The sequence below is a fragment of the Mobula birostris genome, chromosome 28 (assembly GCF_030028105.1).
Source record: "Mobula birostris isolate sMobBir1 chromosome 28, sMobBir1.hap1, whole genome shotgun sequence".
NCBI lineage: Eukaryota > Metazoa > Chordata > Chondrichthyes > Myliobatiformes > Myliobatidae > Mobula > Mobula birostris.
This window is the reverse complement of record NC_092397.1, coordinates 30,685,601-30,700,212: the sequence shown is the minus strand read 5'-3', so window position 1 is coordinate 30,700,212 and position 14,612 is coordinate 30,685,601. Positions and strand designations below refer to the sequence as shown.

The 14,612-nt window shown below is 46.7% G+C and overlaps 1 long non-coding RNA gene and 2 other non-coding genes across 3 annotated transcripts in view; 1 reads left to right on the top strand and 2 right to left on the bottom strand.

Moving 5' to 3' along the window:
• Positions 1–14,612, top strand: part of LOC140188998 (uncharacterized) — a 516,848-nt gene that overhangs the window by 218,834 nt on the left and 283,402 nt on the right. The window lies entirely within an intron of this gene.
• On the bottom strand, positions 10,647–10,728 carry trnas-aga (transfer RNA serine (anticodon AGA)). The gene has a single exon. It is a non-coding gene; the product is annotated as a tRNA-Ser (tRNA).
• trnaa-ugc (transfer RNA alanine (anticodon UGC)) lies at positions 11,856–11,927 on the bottom strand. The gene has a single exon. It is a non-coding gene; the product is annotated as a tRNA-Ala (tRNA).

The following is a 14,612-nucleotide window of genomic DNA, read 5'->3' as shown; positions in this document are numbered from 1 at the left end:
TGGTCTGTGGCCCCCAATGGACTAAACCCCCCCGAAGGATTTACCCACCTTAACACTCTTTGAGAGACCCAACACAATCTCCTCCTTAGAATCAACACATCTTAGAATATCAGCCTACCCTTTCCTGATCTCGCTTTCCTCCCTGACGTTTCCCTTGGTAAACACCAATGAAAAGTGTTCATTTTGTATCTCACCTTCTAACTATGCAAACACTCCCGCCTTTGTCCTGGAGTGGTGCTGCTGTTTCCGTAGTACTATGTTTTCCCCCTAGATCCATCCAATTTGTGCTGCTAAACAGGACATATGACGGTTTTTATTTTAAAAAAATGCAATATCTCCCATTACTCTGAGCTCCTGAATGTCACCAGACTTCTCTCCCTCCCTCACAGGGACAGGGAAGCCCTGAAATCTGACCGGCTGGACTGTCAGTGACTCTCACATGCCAGGCATGGATTTAACCAACACATTCAGCTCTCAGACCGCTCTCTACGATTCCTGCCCAATTCGGCTGCAATTCGCATTCCTAAGTTTACGTTCATCCACATGCAGTTCCCATCATGTCCTCTTCAACGACCATCTGACAACCTCCAGAATTATGATCATTAAATCTCTCGCAGTGAAACTCATCTTGCTGGGCCCTATTCCAATGCCAATCGGGTATGTCTCTCTCCCCGGTGCACCATCTACATACTGTTTCTTCCTGAACACGCGTAAAAAAAAATGTCCAATCAAGCCTGGGACTGTAAGGGTGTCCCAGTTATTCTGGGCAGATTATTCAAACGCTACAGCTCCGCTGTTGTTTTTACATCAGCCTATAATCTGCCGATTTATCTGTTCGTCTGTCTTCCGGGCTACACGGAAGTTGACAGTGTAATCGATTCACAGTGAGTACAGCTATGCTATTCCTAAATTCTACCCGCATTCTGTGTCACCGGGTTCAGATATGGCCCAAGTGCGGAGTCAGAGACACTGAAGCAGGTTGATATTTCACAGACTTTTTTGAGAATAGTGTTAAACGGGAAAGAAAACAATAAACAGGAGGCCAAACACGGCCGTTAGCTAAAACCCTCAAATGGTGAACTAAGCCTACACTGCGCCTGAAAAGAACAACTAAGAATAAAACGAATACCGCTAGTCTTCAGAGTCAATTGACCTGACTGGCCAATTTCTCAGCAAAGGCCGAATGCAAACAGGCAGCAAAGAGTTGTTGTACTGTGTCCAAGACTCGGCAAATTCTACGACGGAATGAATGGAGTTAAATACTATCACAATGAAATAATAACTAGCTGACACTTGCATATTCACGATCGTAAATGCCGAATCTGATGCGCTGTCGAATCCGTGGTTGCGACAGGACCCCCCTCTCTATGCGCATCCCCTGAGGCACCATAACCTGTGTGCGCTAGAAGTCCCCGATGAGAGACTTGCCCAAGATGTCCTTCAGTGATGCTGGTAGACAATTGCCATGGTGTGCACTGCCAATCTCGGAGGCAAAGACGGCCATGGAGAGACAGAAACAAGAGCTTTTACAGAGGTAGCTCGACCAAGTGACACCGTCAGAGGGATCATTCACAAAATGAGAGCTGTCCGGTTGGAGCTGATCGGGCATCTGCTTCAACAATAAAATAACAGAATCCCGGAGCCTATGAAAATTAACATAACAAACTTAAACAGAAAGCACAGGAAACCACATTACAAAGAGCGAGTCGCTCGAGAAAGACGAAAGGAGCTGTTAGACCATTGATAACTGTTGTTAATCAACAATAAACAATTCTAGTGGTCTAAAAACCTTAGAGCCCAATGCTCTCTGATGCCCCGCACATGCCTGAAGCAGTCACTACAGGACCACCCCATCCCGATAGCTGGCACCTGATGGCGCAGGAAAACCTGAAAACGCGAGAGCCAGGAATGACTCGAGAGACCTTGGGAACTTTAGAGGGAGGCACGAGGAACTCGAGAGGAAGGGCGACTCGGCGATCCCGAGAGACTGAGACACCTGGGAACCCCAGTAGGCTGAGATCAAGAACCCGTAGGCGGGGCAGAGAGAGAGACTTCGGTGTTCACGAGGTGGGGAGGACATTGAGAAACCCTGAACACATGAATAAGCCTTGGAAACAACCGGAAAAATAAAACGTTTAGGAACATAAAGAAAAGCTCTTGGGAAACCTTGAAAACATGAAACTTGAAACGAAGAGAAGGAACCTTTTCAAATCTTATAGTGTTTTATCTTTCACAATTTATTCCAGAGGCAATTAGAATATGAACTCAATTTCCAGATCAAGACAGCATAGATAGGTTTCTTTCATCGCTATGCTAGCTATTTCTCTATAGATCTGTTTAATTTGCTACATGACAATTCAGTTTTCCCAGTCTGCACCATGACTGTACCATGACTTTCACCATGAGGTTACTTTACTTGTGTATCTGCACACTCCAGACAGGGGTCAGCTTTTGGAGTATGGCTTTTCCAGAATTTACACTACTGACGTCAATGATGATTTGTTGAATCAATTGAAGAGCTTACTTGAAGTGCTCATTTGTTATGCAGACCTGAGTCATGGAACCACAAAGCTGGGAACCTGGGTATTTGTGACTTGAAAAGCTTAGAATGGATATTGAAGCAACTCAATATAGACTAGAGAATTAGATATGTAGACTCGAGACTCTGGGAATATAGAGTCTGGAGACGCACTGAGAGTAAAGTTACCCTCTCCTGAAGCCACCAATGTCAAAACGTCACTGTTCAAACTTTGCAAGATCCTTCTGTCACGATGGAGACAGAGAAAAGGGTTTATACATAGGAGTTCTAACGGAACATTGTTGCCTCGCCGAATCACTCTGACCAATGAATCTCATGGCCAAGGTCAGCTGCTCTCTCTCTCTGCTGGGTCCATCATTGTGTGGTTTGAGACTTCCTGTCACCGGGTTCGGATATGGCCCAAGTGTGAGGTGAGAGACACTGAAGCAGATCGATATTTCACAGAATTTAATGTGAACAGTGTGAAAGGGAAAAGGAAGCAATAAACACTCTGGCCGTTAGCTAAAAGTCTCAAATGGTGAATGAAGCCAACACTGCTGCTTAAAATAACAATTAAGAATAAAACGAATACCGCTCGTCTTCAGAGTCAATTGACCCGACTGTCCAATTTTTCAGCAAAGGCCGAATGCAAACAGGCAGTGAAGCGCTGCTGCACTGTTTCAAGTCTCGGCAAATTGTACGATGGAATGAATGGAGTTAAGTACTATCGCAATTAAATAATAATTAGCTGACATGTGCATATTCACGAGCGCAATTGCCCGATCTACTGCGTTGCCGAATCCGTGGCTGTGACATTGGCTTACTGCAAGTGCCAGCGAGATTTCCTCGCCGCTGTGACATTGTTCCTCATCAGCAGAGCTGCTCCGGAATCTCTTTTAGCCTCCTCTGGACTGTCTGAATCATATGAATCCTAGACTGGTTAGAAACCAGTCCAGTCCTTCTGTCACCCAGATCTCTGTAATCAACGAATCACCGCGCCATGTACTAATTCAGGCTCTAAGTACGTCTGCCTTAACAGTTCTGCACCCTGCACTGATATAAACACACTTCAGCCTCTCGGTGCCACCGTGCTCATTAACGTGGCTGCGTTCCGCAACCTCATCTCTACTTTCCGCTCAACACTACCTGCTGACCTGCCGCTGTGATTCCCAGAAAACCACATCCCCATGCGTACATGTCATAGTTTTCTCCGTGTGACGTCTCATAGTGTCATTTGATATTGCAGTCGTTTGCCGCAGCCGCTTGTTGCGAGCAGATCAGACACACAGGTTTGCTGTTGTCCTCACAGAAGAACAACGAGCTTTCCAATTATCGTTGAATATCTGACCTTCGATGTCAACTTTTATTTTCTTGGAAAGCATTTTGAACCACAGCAGCCTTGCTACAGGTGTTACTTGCCTGAGTACTCTGACTGCTCATACTGTGTCTGACGACGTAAGTGGGGCCCTCGTAGTCTTCAGAGCAGGGTGGAAGGTGCTTATGCACAGCGGGCGGTTAACTGCCGCCTATTGTTTTCTAAGTACACACAACAAGCTGCCGGCGAAGCAGGCGGCACAGACAGCGTTGGGAGCTGGAGCGGCTGCCGTACAGATGCATAATAAATGGTCGTGAATATACTTTTATTCCACAAATCATCCCGCGGGCCGGTAGTTTGACACCCCTGTTCGAACCGGATCCGCACTGATAAAATCGGCGATGTTCTCAGATATATCAAAGATGTTTTGCATCATTTCAGTCCAATAATGACACAAGTGCCTCGCCTCTTGGCCAACAGGAAGTTTAATGCTGTTCAGATTTGAAAGGCCATGATGCAGCTTGCTGCCACTTTGTTAGAAATGTCTTTGATGACCAGACTTGTATCATGTAGCACTACAGCAGTGTTGTTAGCCGATCACTGCAACACTGGGGTCATACTGATGTTCTCACGATCCCGTCTGGTAGGTCCCCAGAATAGGAACACTACAATCCAGTAACAATCATCAGTCTCCTTCGTCCTTCAATGCTCGCTGGTGTCAGTATTTTCTGCTACAGACTCCAAATATCAGTAAATATTTGACAGCTTTTGTTCAGGACAAAGGCTCAATTTAAAGGCAAAGGGGATACCCTTGGCAAACAGCAGTGAGCCTGCCATCCACTACTGTAAGTGCCATTAACAGAGGTTACAGGATCACTGGTGACATGGACATTGCACGTACTGTTACCTAAATCTAATCTCATCACCCCGTAGTTGCAGTAACAGACTTCACCCTCATCCTCATGAAGCAGCTTCAGCGCTGAGGATTTATGCAGTCCATGATGAGAAGTTTATTGCCATCGTTCAAAGCAGTTCCATTGGCAAGTGTGATTTCTCTGGGCAGTGCGGTCCAGTGCTCCCTTCACAGCTCTAATCTTCTTATCAAAGTGGTAAACAGAATCAAACTCAGTACAATTGAGGGGTAGACACTGCACTGTTAACCCACTTTCCAAATGTATAGACCTCTTACAGCACACTCAACAACTCGACCGTTTAGCCCCAACATGCATTCATAACTAAGGGTCATGTTCATTGAGTGGAACAGGAGCTGTGCTGCCTCTCCGTGACATGAGGTACTCAAAAGACATACAGTATCCACTAACATTTCTCTCAGTATCGGATCAGGAGAAGAAGCCATCAATTCCAAAAAATGACATGGGGGCTTACATCAGGTGCTAATTTACAATGGGCAGAATTACAATTGTACAAATACTACAGTACAGTTTGGGAAATAAACTTCATAGTCTCTGATGGTGGTGGCGGTGGAGGCAGGCAGACAGGAACAAGGAGTTTAATATTGAAGTGGCACCAGCCATGACCTCATTAAATGACAGAGCAGGTAGGAGGGTCTGAATGGGAACTCCTGCTCATAATTCGGATGTGTGTGTTTCTGTATGTCCCTGTGGTGTGGTGACCAGTGCTACATCTGAGACCCCACTTCCGTTTATGCATTTCCAGTAGAGTTCCCTGCTCTGGCACACTGTGCCTTCAGACAACAAATGCAGGTCTGCTCTATGCCTTCTTCACCCATCAAATGACTGCTGACTGCTGTCAGGGACGTGTCCTCATGTTCTCCAGGGTCCCTCTGCCCCTGCACACTTCTCCATATTCCTCCATGTACTGTGTGTCCCCGGCCTTGTTTGTCTTCCCCACCTATATCTCCTCAGTTCCCCAGATTAAATTCCATGTGCCTCCTGCCTGCCCACCTGCTGAATCCACTGGCCTTTCCTGCAGTCTTCAGCTTCCCTCCTCACGATCTCCCACACGGACAAGTATTGTCACATCTGCAAACTCCTTCATCAGGTGCCCACACTGACAGCAGAGTTTCCCTCACTCCCTCTCACCGAGACAGAGTGGGATCCATTTGTACTTTGCCTTAGATCCTATGGGATCGCTCTGCGCTGTGGGTTTTATCTAACACGTCGCTGACATCCATGTGGATGACATCAAGCACACTGTACAGACATCAAACAGTTGTGGATAGGAACAGGACATTCAGCCGACTATGATTCCAAATTAAACTGATCCCTTCTGCCTGCACAGGATCCATATCCCCCAATTCCTGCAAATTGATCTGGTATTAAAAAGCTGACAACTTTGCTACCACTCCCATCCCAGGCAGTGTGATCCATGCACCCACCACTCTGTAAAACATCTACTTTAAATTTTACTCCTCTCCCCTTAAAGCTATGTCCTCAAGTATGTGATGTGTGAACTCTCAGAAAAAAAAAAAGATGCGCACTGTGGAACCTAACAATGCTTTTCAGAGTTTTATCAAATCCTGTCAGGTCTCTCCTCAGGTCCAATGCTCCAGAAGAAGCAATCCAATTTTGTCCTTCTGGTCCTCACAGCACATCCTCCCCAGGCCAGGCAGCATCCTGATAAATCTCTCCTGAACCCTCTGCAAAGCCTCCACATTCCTCCTGCAACTAGAACTGCACACGACACTCCAAATGTAGCCTGAACAGAAACTCTACATCTGAGTCCGGACTTCCTGACCCTTGTATTCTGTGTTTCTGATGATGACGGCGAACATACCGTACACATTCTTTACCACTCTGCCTGTCTGTGCTGCAACTTAGACCCCCTGATCAATCTGTGCGTTAATGCTGTAAGGGTCCTGCCATTAAATGTGTATGTTCCCTTCACATTTAACCTCACACTTGCCAGGATTAAACTTCACTCTCTTCACCAACTCTCCTGAAAAATAATCAAACAGCATCCAACCTTCCGATGTTGAGAATAAATCTTCTCTCAGCAATGATTCCCGGTGTCGCTCGGAATTATCTCCAGCAATCCTCTGAGCACTGCCTGGAAGTTGACCGGCCGGTAATTACTCAGCCCATCCCCATTTGCCTTTGTAAACATGGACACAATGTCAGCAGCCTTCAATCCTCCCGCAGCCAGAGAGATTGGGAAATGATGTGCAGAGTCTCTGCCGTTTCCACCCATCCTCCTCTGAACCGGCCTGGATGTGTTTATCAGCGCCAGGTGAATTATCTGTTTGCTATGATGCTGAACAATATTTCTTCCCCCGATACGTCACTGTCCTCTACTGCTTCTGCTCCTGATCCTCAGCCTATTCAGACCCTTGCGCCTGCTCCATGGTTCGATAAGGTCATGGCTGGTCTTATACCTCAGCACCACCTTCTGCACTAAGCAGAGATACAGCTCGGATGGTTTGAAACTAACTTGACAGTGGGATGGGAAACGGAGTGAGAGTGCAGAACACGAGGTAGTTTACAAACACAGTCAATGTGTAGAGAGACTCTTAGTAAGGAAAGGCTGATGGTAGGGCAAAATTGCAGTCAACGGGGTGATTTCCAACATAAAGGGGGGACAAAATCAAAAAATGAGCATACAAGACTAAAGTTGATGTATTTGAATGTGTGCAGTATACATAATAAGATTGGTGAATTTGTACCACAGTTAGAGAATGGCATGTATTATGCTGCAGGCATCACTGAATTATGGCTGAAAGATTATATCTGGGAGCTTAATATCTAAGGATACACATTGTATCAAAAGGACAGGCAGGAAGGCATAGTGGATGGTGTTGCCCTGTTGGTAAAGAATGAAATCAAAGCATTAGAAAGAAGTGACATAGGGTCAGAAGATGTTGAACCATTTTGCATAGAGCTAAGGAACTGCAAGAGTAAAAAGACCGTAATCAGCATTGTTTTCTGAAGGGAAAATCTTGCCTGACAAAACTGTTGGAATTCGTTGAAGAAATAACAAGCAAGATAGACAAGGGAGAATCGGTTGATGTTGTGTACTTGGATTGTCAGATGGCCTTTGACAAGGTGCCATGCCATACAGGAGGCTGCTTAACAAGCTACGCGCCCATGGTGATACTGGAAAGACACCAGCATGGATAAAGCAGTGGCTGATTGACACAAAGCAAAGAGAGGGAGTAAAGAGAGCCTTTTCCAGTCACTAGTGGTGTTCCACAGGGGTCTGTGGTGGGACCGATTATTTGTATGTTACATGTCAATGATTTGGACGGTGGAATTGATGGTTTTGTTGCCAATTTTACAGACGATGCAGAAATAGTGGAGGGGCAGGTAGTTTTGAGGAAATAGGGAGTCTACAGGAGGACTTAGAGAGATTAGGAGAATGGGCAAAGAGCGGAAGATGGGTCAGGATGCGGGTATATGGGAAGTGGGCAAACTATACCTCTAGTGTTTGTAGATCTCGTACTGGAGATGCAGCATCACTTCACCCTGCCACTTTGATTTTGGCCCACGTCGTCATGGTCTCGGTCCCCGACTTGCCTTTATTGGGATCTTCCTCCTCGTTAACCTCCGTGCTGGAGTTTAAGTTAAAATGGTGGAGTTATTGCTTATGGATAGTGTTTTGGGGGTGGGGGTTTTATAGGGACTGAGTGCTGTGATCTGGGGGCTGTGCAGTAGCTAATTGAGGGGAGCTGTGGGGAGGGACAGACCCGGGGTAGAGTTAGGTAATGGGGGTGGAGGATTCACGGCGAAGGGAGGTGGGATGGAGTGGCAACTGCATTTGCGGGGCGGGGTGAAGGTTTCTGCGGGACCTTGCAATAGGGGGCAGGTCTGAAACAGGAATCAAACTGCTGCTGATATTAGGTAAATTTGACCCCTTGATGGGGTGAGGGCGTGGGTTTAAGGGGGTGTGTATGAGGGTTGGAGATGTTACGTTTAGGGGTAGGGCAAAGGACTGTCAGGTAAGCCCTTTTGTGGGGTGTGGCTTGAGTTATTTGGGTGCTGTCCGGTTTAGTTTGGGTGCGCAGTCCAGTGGAAGTTAGAATTAGGGTGAAGTGTAGGGTTGGGAATGTTTATGGGGTGTCGTGGTGCTGGTGATGTGGGGTGAAACTGGCTCTCTGATGGGGAGAGGGCCCACGTTTATGGGGGTGTGCAGGAGGGTTGGAGGTGTTATACTTAGGTGTATGGCTGGATGGAGGGGCCACAGGACTTTGTGGTGGTGGGAGGAGTTGAAAGAGCACCCGGTCTGATGATGAAGTGGCGTAAACTTGGCCCCCGGTGGAGAGAGGGCTCAGGTTTATGGGGGTGTGTAGGATGGGTGAAGTTTTTATGTTTAGGGATATGGCTAAGGAATGTGGATGTAGGCCTCCGCATTTGGAGGAGCGGAGAAAAGGAGCATGGGGCCCAGTGTTAAGTAGGTCCCTTTTTCGGGGTGTGTCCAGGGTTAACTAGGGTGTGTGATCCTTTGGATGTTAGGATTAGGTTGGGGGTTAGGGTTGAGGGATGTCCGCTGGGTGGTGGGAGTTAGAGCTGGTGATGTGGGGTGAGCTTGGCACTCTGTCGAGAAGAGTACTTGTGTTCATCGGGATGCATTTTTCCCATGGGATGAAGCTGGAGGGTTGGGGTGAGTGTTGCGTCTGGATCAAACTGATCGTTGCGAATTTATTCTTCCGAGTGGTTATCCCTTGTGGAGTTATAATTTCGAACTTTATCCCTCTCTATTCTGTTTAGATGTTTCTATTTGGGAAATTAGGTTCTGTTCTAGTTGTTCGGCTCTATTTCCAAAGTAAGACATACCTTTCCTATTTAATGGTCACCTGTCTGAACTTTGTTTCTGGGTGGGTGAATGAAGGGGATTTTCCTCTTCCTCCCTACTCTGGTTTTCTCAATAATTTTCTTAATTATTGGGTGCAGTGTTGGCCAAATGAAAAACACAACATTAGTCCCAACAAGTCCGTTAGTTTCAAGGACTCCGCTGCAGGAAATGCAATTTCCGGTCATATCGAACGGACAGATTCCTGACCAAAGACAACCCCGCTCCTTTCCCTCCTCCATCGGGCAGAAAGCACAAAAGCCTGAAAGGACGTGTCACAAGCTCATGGATAGTTTCAGTCCAGCTGTTTTGTCTATTGAATGGTTTCTTAGTACGATAAGGTGTACGTTTGACCTCACAGTCCACCTCGTTATGATACTGCAGCTTATTATTTACCTGCACTGTGCTTCCCCTGTCGCTGTTACACTTCAGTTCACCCGGACTTCTGGTTTTACTGGCTTGAGCTCAGAAAGTACAAACGTTGTAATAATAATAATAACAACAATAACAACAAAGGAATATTGTCGATAGCATGAAATGTCGAGTTTGAAAGTGAGTTGTGGAAACAGTGTTGGTGTGAGTGAGGTTGAATGAATTTATCCCTCTGGTTCAACTGGCGATAACATAAAATTAAACATGAAATACATTGGTGCCCTGTAAGAGTTTCTGTTGTTTGATCGTCCATGTACAATATATTAAGTTTATGTCAACATGAATGTAAGCAAGGCAGGTCGTGATAGTGTTCTGTTTTCTATATGTGGATTTTTTTAAATCTTTAAGTGAATGTATTAGGCACAGCACGGAGAGCACAAAACGGACAGCCAAGGCCACTGGATCAAAAGCGTGCCTGGATAGTTTGGAACACCACCATTTCGGATAACAGCCGAACAGCAGCTGACCGATTGCATAGTAGAGGCCACCTGAATAAAAGCAAAACACATGGACACCTCCTGGTTTTGAAGGCGGCGAACAGAGATCGGTGCTTCGACTGGCTTTTTACAATCTGTATCCCTGGGAGGGATCAGGCAGTCAAAACCGATATAAACACGTAGTCGGCAGGATTCGAACCTGCGCGGGGAAACCCCAATGGATTTCTAGTCCATCGCCTTAACCACTCGGCCACGACTACAAGTTCTTCACAGGTAGATTCAAATCCCGGAGTCAAATAAACGGGGTTGATCCTGAACTAAAAGCGGGAGTTGCTGGAAATATTCAGCAGATATGTTAGCGGCTGTGAAAAGAGAAACCGAACTCACGCTCAGTTCGGTGACCTTTCACAAGAAAATCAGTGCCCGGAATTGGATGGATGGAATCTCAGTGAGAGCGGAGCAGGATCGGGAGATGTAGAATCCTTGTGGGGGAATTAAGAAGCTGTTCGGGTAAGAAGACCCCGATGGGAGTTTTTTTATAGGCTTTCGAGTTGTAGCCGTGGATGTGCTCTACAATATAAAGCGGGAGATTCTCTTTGCCTGCTGACTGTTATTTAGGTTATAAACACAGGAGATTCTGCAGATGCTGCAAATCCAGAACACAGAATGTCGGGGCAAGTCACCAGGTCTGACAGCATCTCTGGGGAGGAGGAAACAGTGCATATTTCGTGCGCAGATGCCCGTTGAGTTCTTGCTGCATTTTGTGGATGCTACGTCGGTCAGTCTCGACGTGACCAGCAGCGACCGCAGTCTGAGGTGAACCGGAGAACACACCCGCACTCCGGGATTTATTTTGTCCATTCCCGAGTCTCATTCACCTTCCCATCCGTCCACATTTCCAATGAAGGTCAGAATTCCGTCAGTTTTGAATGGACCACAAATCTCTGGATCTCAATGTGAAAGTGAACTGCTGTCGCAGCCTCTCTCTCCTCTGCAGGGACTTGCCGTCGGATTCCTTACGATTCTTACGGTTTAGCAAGTGGTTAGAGCTCTTTCAATGACGCTCCTGTGAAATAAAAACATTTTAGAATGGAGTTTGGGGAAGTCTCACTGGCTTCAGTCTCCTCAGGAAGTGGACACACCGGTGCGCTTTCTTGCTGTTCTCTGTGGCGTTCAGACGGCGGGTTTGGTGGTCCGCTCTGTCTCTCTCGAGGAGCCGTTTATTTGCGGTAATGAGCGGTCAGCCTGCACCTTCCAAATGAATCATCTCTTTAGTCTTGTCCGCGGTGAGACTCAACGTCAAGGTTTATGTGTGCCGCGGTACCGCTGTACGATCATTGTGCCGACTGCAAACCTGATGATTGTCCAAAATTCCAGCTCACTGGCGTGGAGATGCCGGGGATCGAACCCGGGACCTCATACATGCAAAGCCTGCGCTCTTCCACTGAGCTACATCCCCAATTGAAATAGAGAAGTGTTCAGGTCCAAACCTTCCTGCATATCACAACTGAGCAGTGCAACACAGACAATGGCTGATGGCCACAGTCATTCGGCCCCGAGTCTGCTCCACCATCCAGTGCGATCATACTTGATCCTTGTTCAGTTCTCTTCCCGAACACCATGATAATTTTTTTGTGGAATGAAACCAAGTAGACTCCAGCAGAATGATCACGGAAAAGAAAGCATGTGCCACGTTCTGAAGCATAGTTTGAATGGTCTCCTCGTGAAAAAAGATGGACGCCTCACAATCTCCCTCGTTATGACGCCCCACCTTATTATTTTCCCGCACTGTGCTTTCTCTGTGGCTGTTTCACTTTATTCTGCATTTAATTAATGATGAACCTTGTTCTCAGACAATGCTGTGTGTCATGATATGATGTCTATGAAAGCAACTCACATAAAAAATGCTGGTGAACGCAAAAGGCCAGGCAGCATCCATAGGAAGAGGTACAGTCGACGTTTCGGGCAGAGACCCTGCGTCAGGACCAACTGAAAGAAGAGATATTAAGAGTTTGGTGTCTATGAAAGGTATGAAAGAGAAGCTTTTTGTCACATATTGTATCTGGAAAAAATAAAGCAATTTAAATCCCCACTGAACTCTGTACGGCAGCAGAAAGGGAGCATCCCCCATTCCACCCCCACCCACTATCCCAGCAGACAATGAAATGCACCGAAAAAGCTGCTGGATCACCAGACACCCTGGCTGGGCTCGAACCACCAACCTCTCGGTTAACAGCCGAACGCGCTCACCGATTGCGCCAAGACAGAGGGTAAAAGAAGGATTTAATGGCCCATTTCTTCGTTTGACGATGTTGACTATTAGTCGATGCTAGGACACCGATTTTCATAATCTGCGGGAATGAATGATTTCCATTAGAGAGTCGAGGACACCATAAAAAGAAAACGTGAGGAACAAATATTTGTCCGATTTAGAAGCTTCGCGGGGAACTCCCAATAAACTTAGACAGCATCTGCAAACGACTCGGCCACAACTACACACTCCTCACAACTGGGCAGGCCAGGCACAAGGGCATTTTACATGGAATGTAGTCACTGTGTCCCGGAACGTATGGGGAGTGTATCGATCCCGGGGTAAGCAAAAACAGGATAATTTCTGAAGTGAAATCCGAAACTGCCGGAAATATTCCACAGCTCAGGCAGCGTCTGCGGAGGGAGAAACAGAGTTCACGTTTCAGGTCGATGACCTTTCACCCTGAGCTCTGGGCGTGGAGTTGGAGGAGAGAATCTCACTCAGTCTCTGCCGGGTGGCCTGAGCTCGGCGAAGGCGTCGGTTTCATTCTCTTCCTCCTTCCTAACTCGTTGAACCGGACTCCTTAAATCGTGCGTAAGACCGGCCTTTGCTTAAAGTTTAAAGTATAGTAGAGGTGGGTGAAGCAAATATTTTAGTGAACATTGTTCCGCTGAATGGCGCTGAGATACAGAGTCGCTGAGGGGATATCTGAAGAAGCTGAACACCGATCGCGAGATTCTCCCTTCCCGGGGTCACTGCAGACCGGCCTGTTCCACATCCCCGATGAACAGATCATTTCAACATCAAACTCCGACTTAACCTCCTTAACACTTTTCTTTTTGCTTTGAAAATTCCGTTTGAAATCAAATTTAGTATGGAAATAGCAAAACTAATTCCTCGTCGGGGAAATGAAAACCCGTTTTCCGTGACGGGCGGGTATATTAACTAGTGACGAGAAACCAGTGCAGAAGTAAATCTGTCATTCAGATGTCCGAACACACGAGGTTTCACGGGGTCAAATCAACATTCGTTCGGGGACTGCGAAACCGGCACTTTTCAGACATTTTACATTTGTTCCCCTGCGACCGGCGAGATCTCGGGAATCCTTTCCGATTCAGCTGCTTCTTTGTCGAGCACTGGCTAGAGGACACGCTCCCGTTTGTGCCTGATTGTGCGTTGGGATGAAGAACATTCCCCAACAGGATTTATTGTCTGAGTAATCGTTGCAGGGAACGATTTGGAAAGCGGGGGCGGAGGGGGGGGGGGTGGGGGGGTGGAGAGACAGAGAGAGACAGAGAGAGAGAGAGAGAGAGAGAGAGAGAGAAGGAGAGAGAGAGACAGAGAGAGAGAGAGAGAGAGAGAGAGAGAGAGAGAGACTCCTCTGCAAGGTCTTCTCATCTTTTTCTCCAGTCCTGATGAAAGGTCTCTGCCAGAAACGCTGAGTGTATTCTTTTCCATAAATGCCGCCTGGCCTGCTCAGTTCCTCCAGCATTTTGTTTATTTTCTCTCTTTTCCAGTTGGGACGAACGGGCATCCACCGGAAACATCAAATCTCTTCTTTCTGCAAATGTTGCCTACCCACTGCGTGTTTCCAGCATTTTTTATATACAAGACACGGGTTTATTCTGCAGAGAATAGATGACATTAAGTTACCTCAATCTGTTAATCTTACCAACCAAACAGAAACCTCCGCAAAAATTAAAAAAGGATAACATATAAAGGTACAGTCCAGCCGAAAGCCAATGGATTTCCTTGCATCTACCAATGATGGGACGCCGTCGTGTATTAAAGCGCACTGACAGAAAATTGTTGTTGTTAGCAGTTGAGATAGCAGAGGATGGTTTGATCCATCGACCTCTGGGTTATGGGCCCAGCACGCTTCCGCTGCGCCAC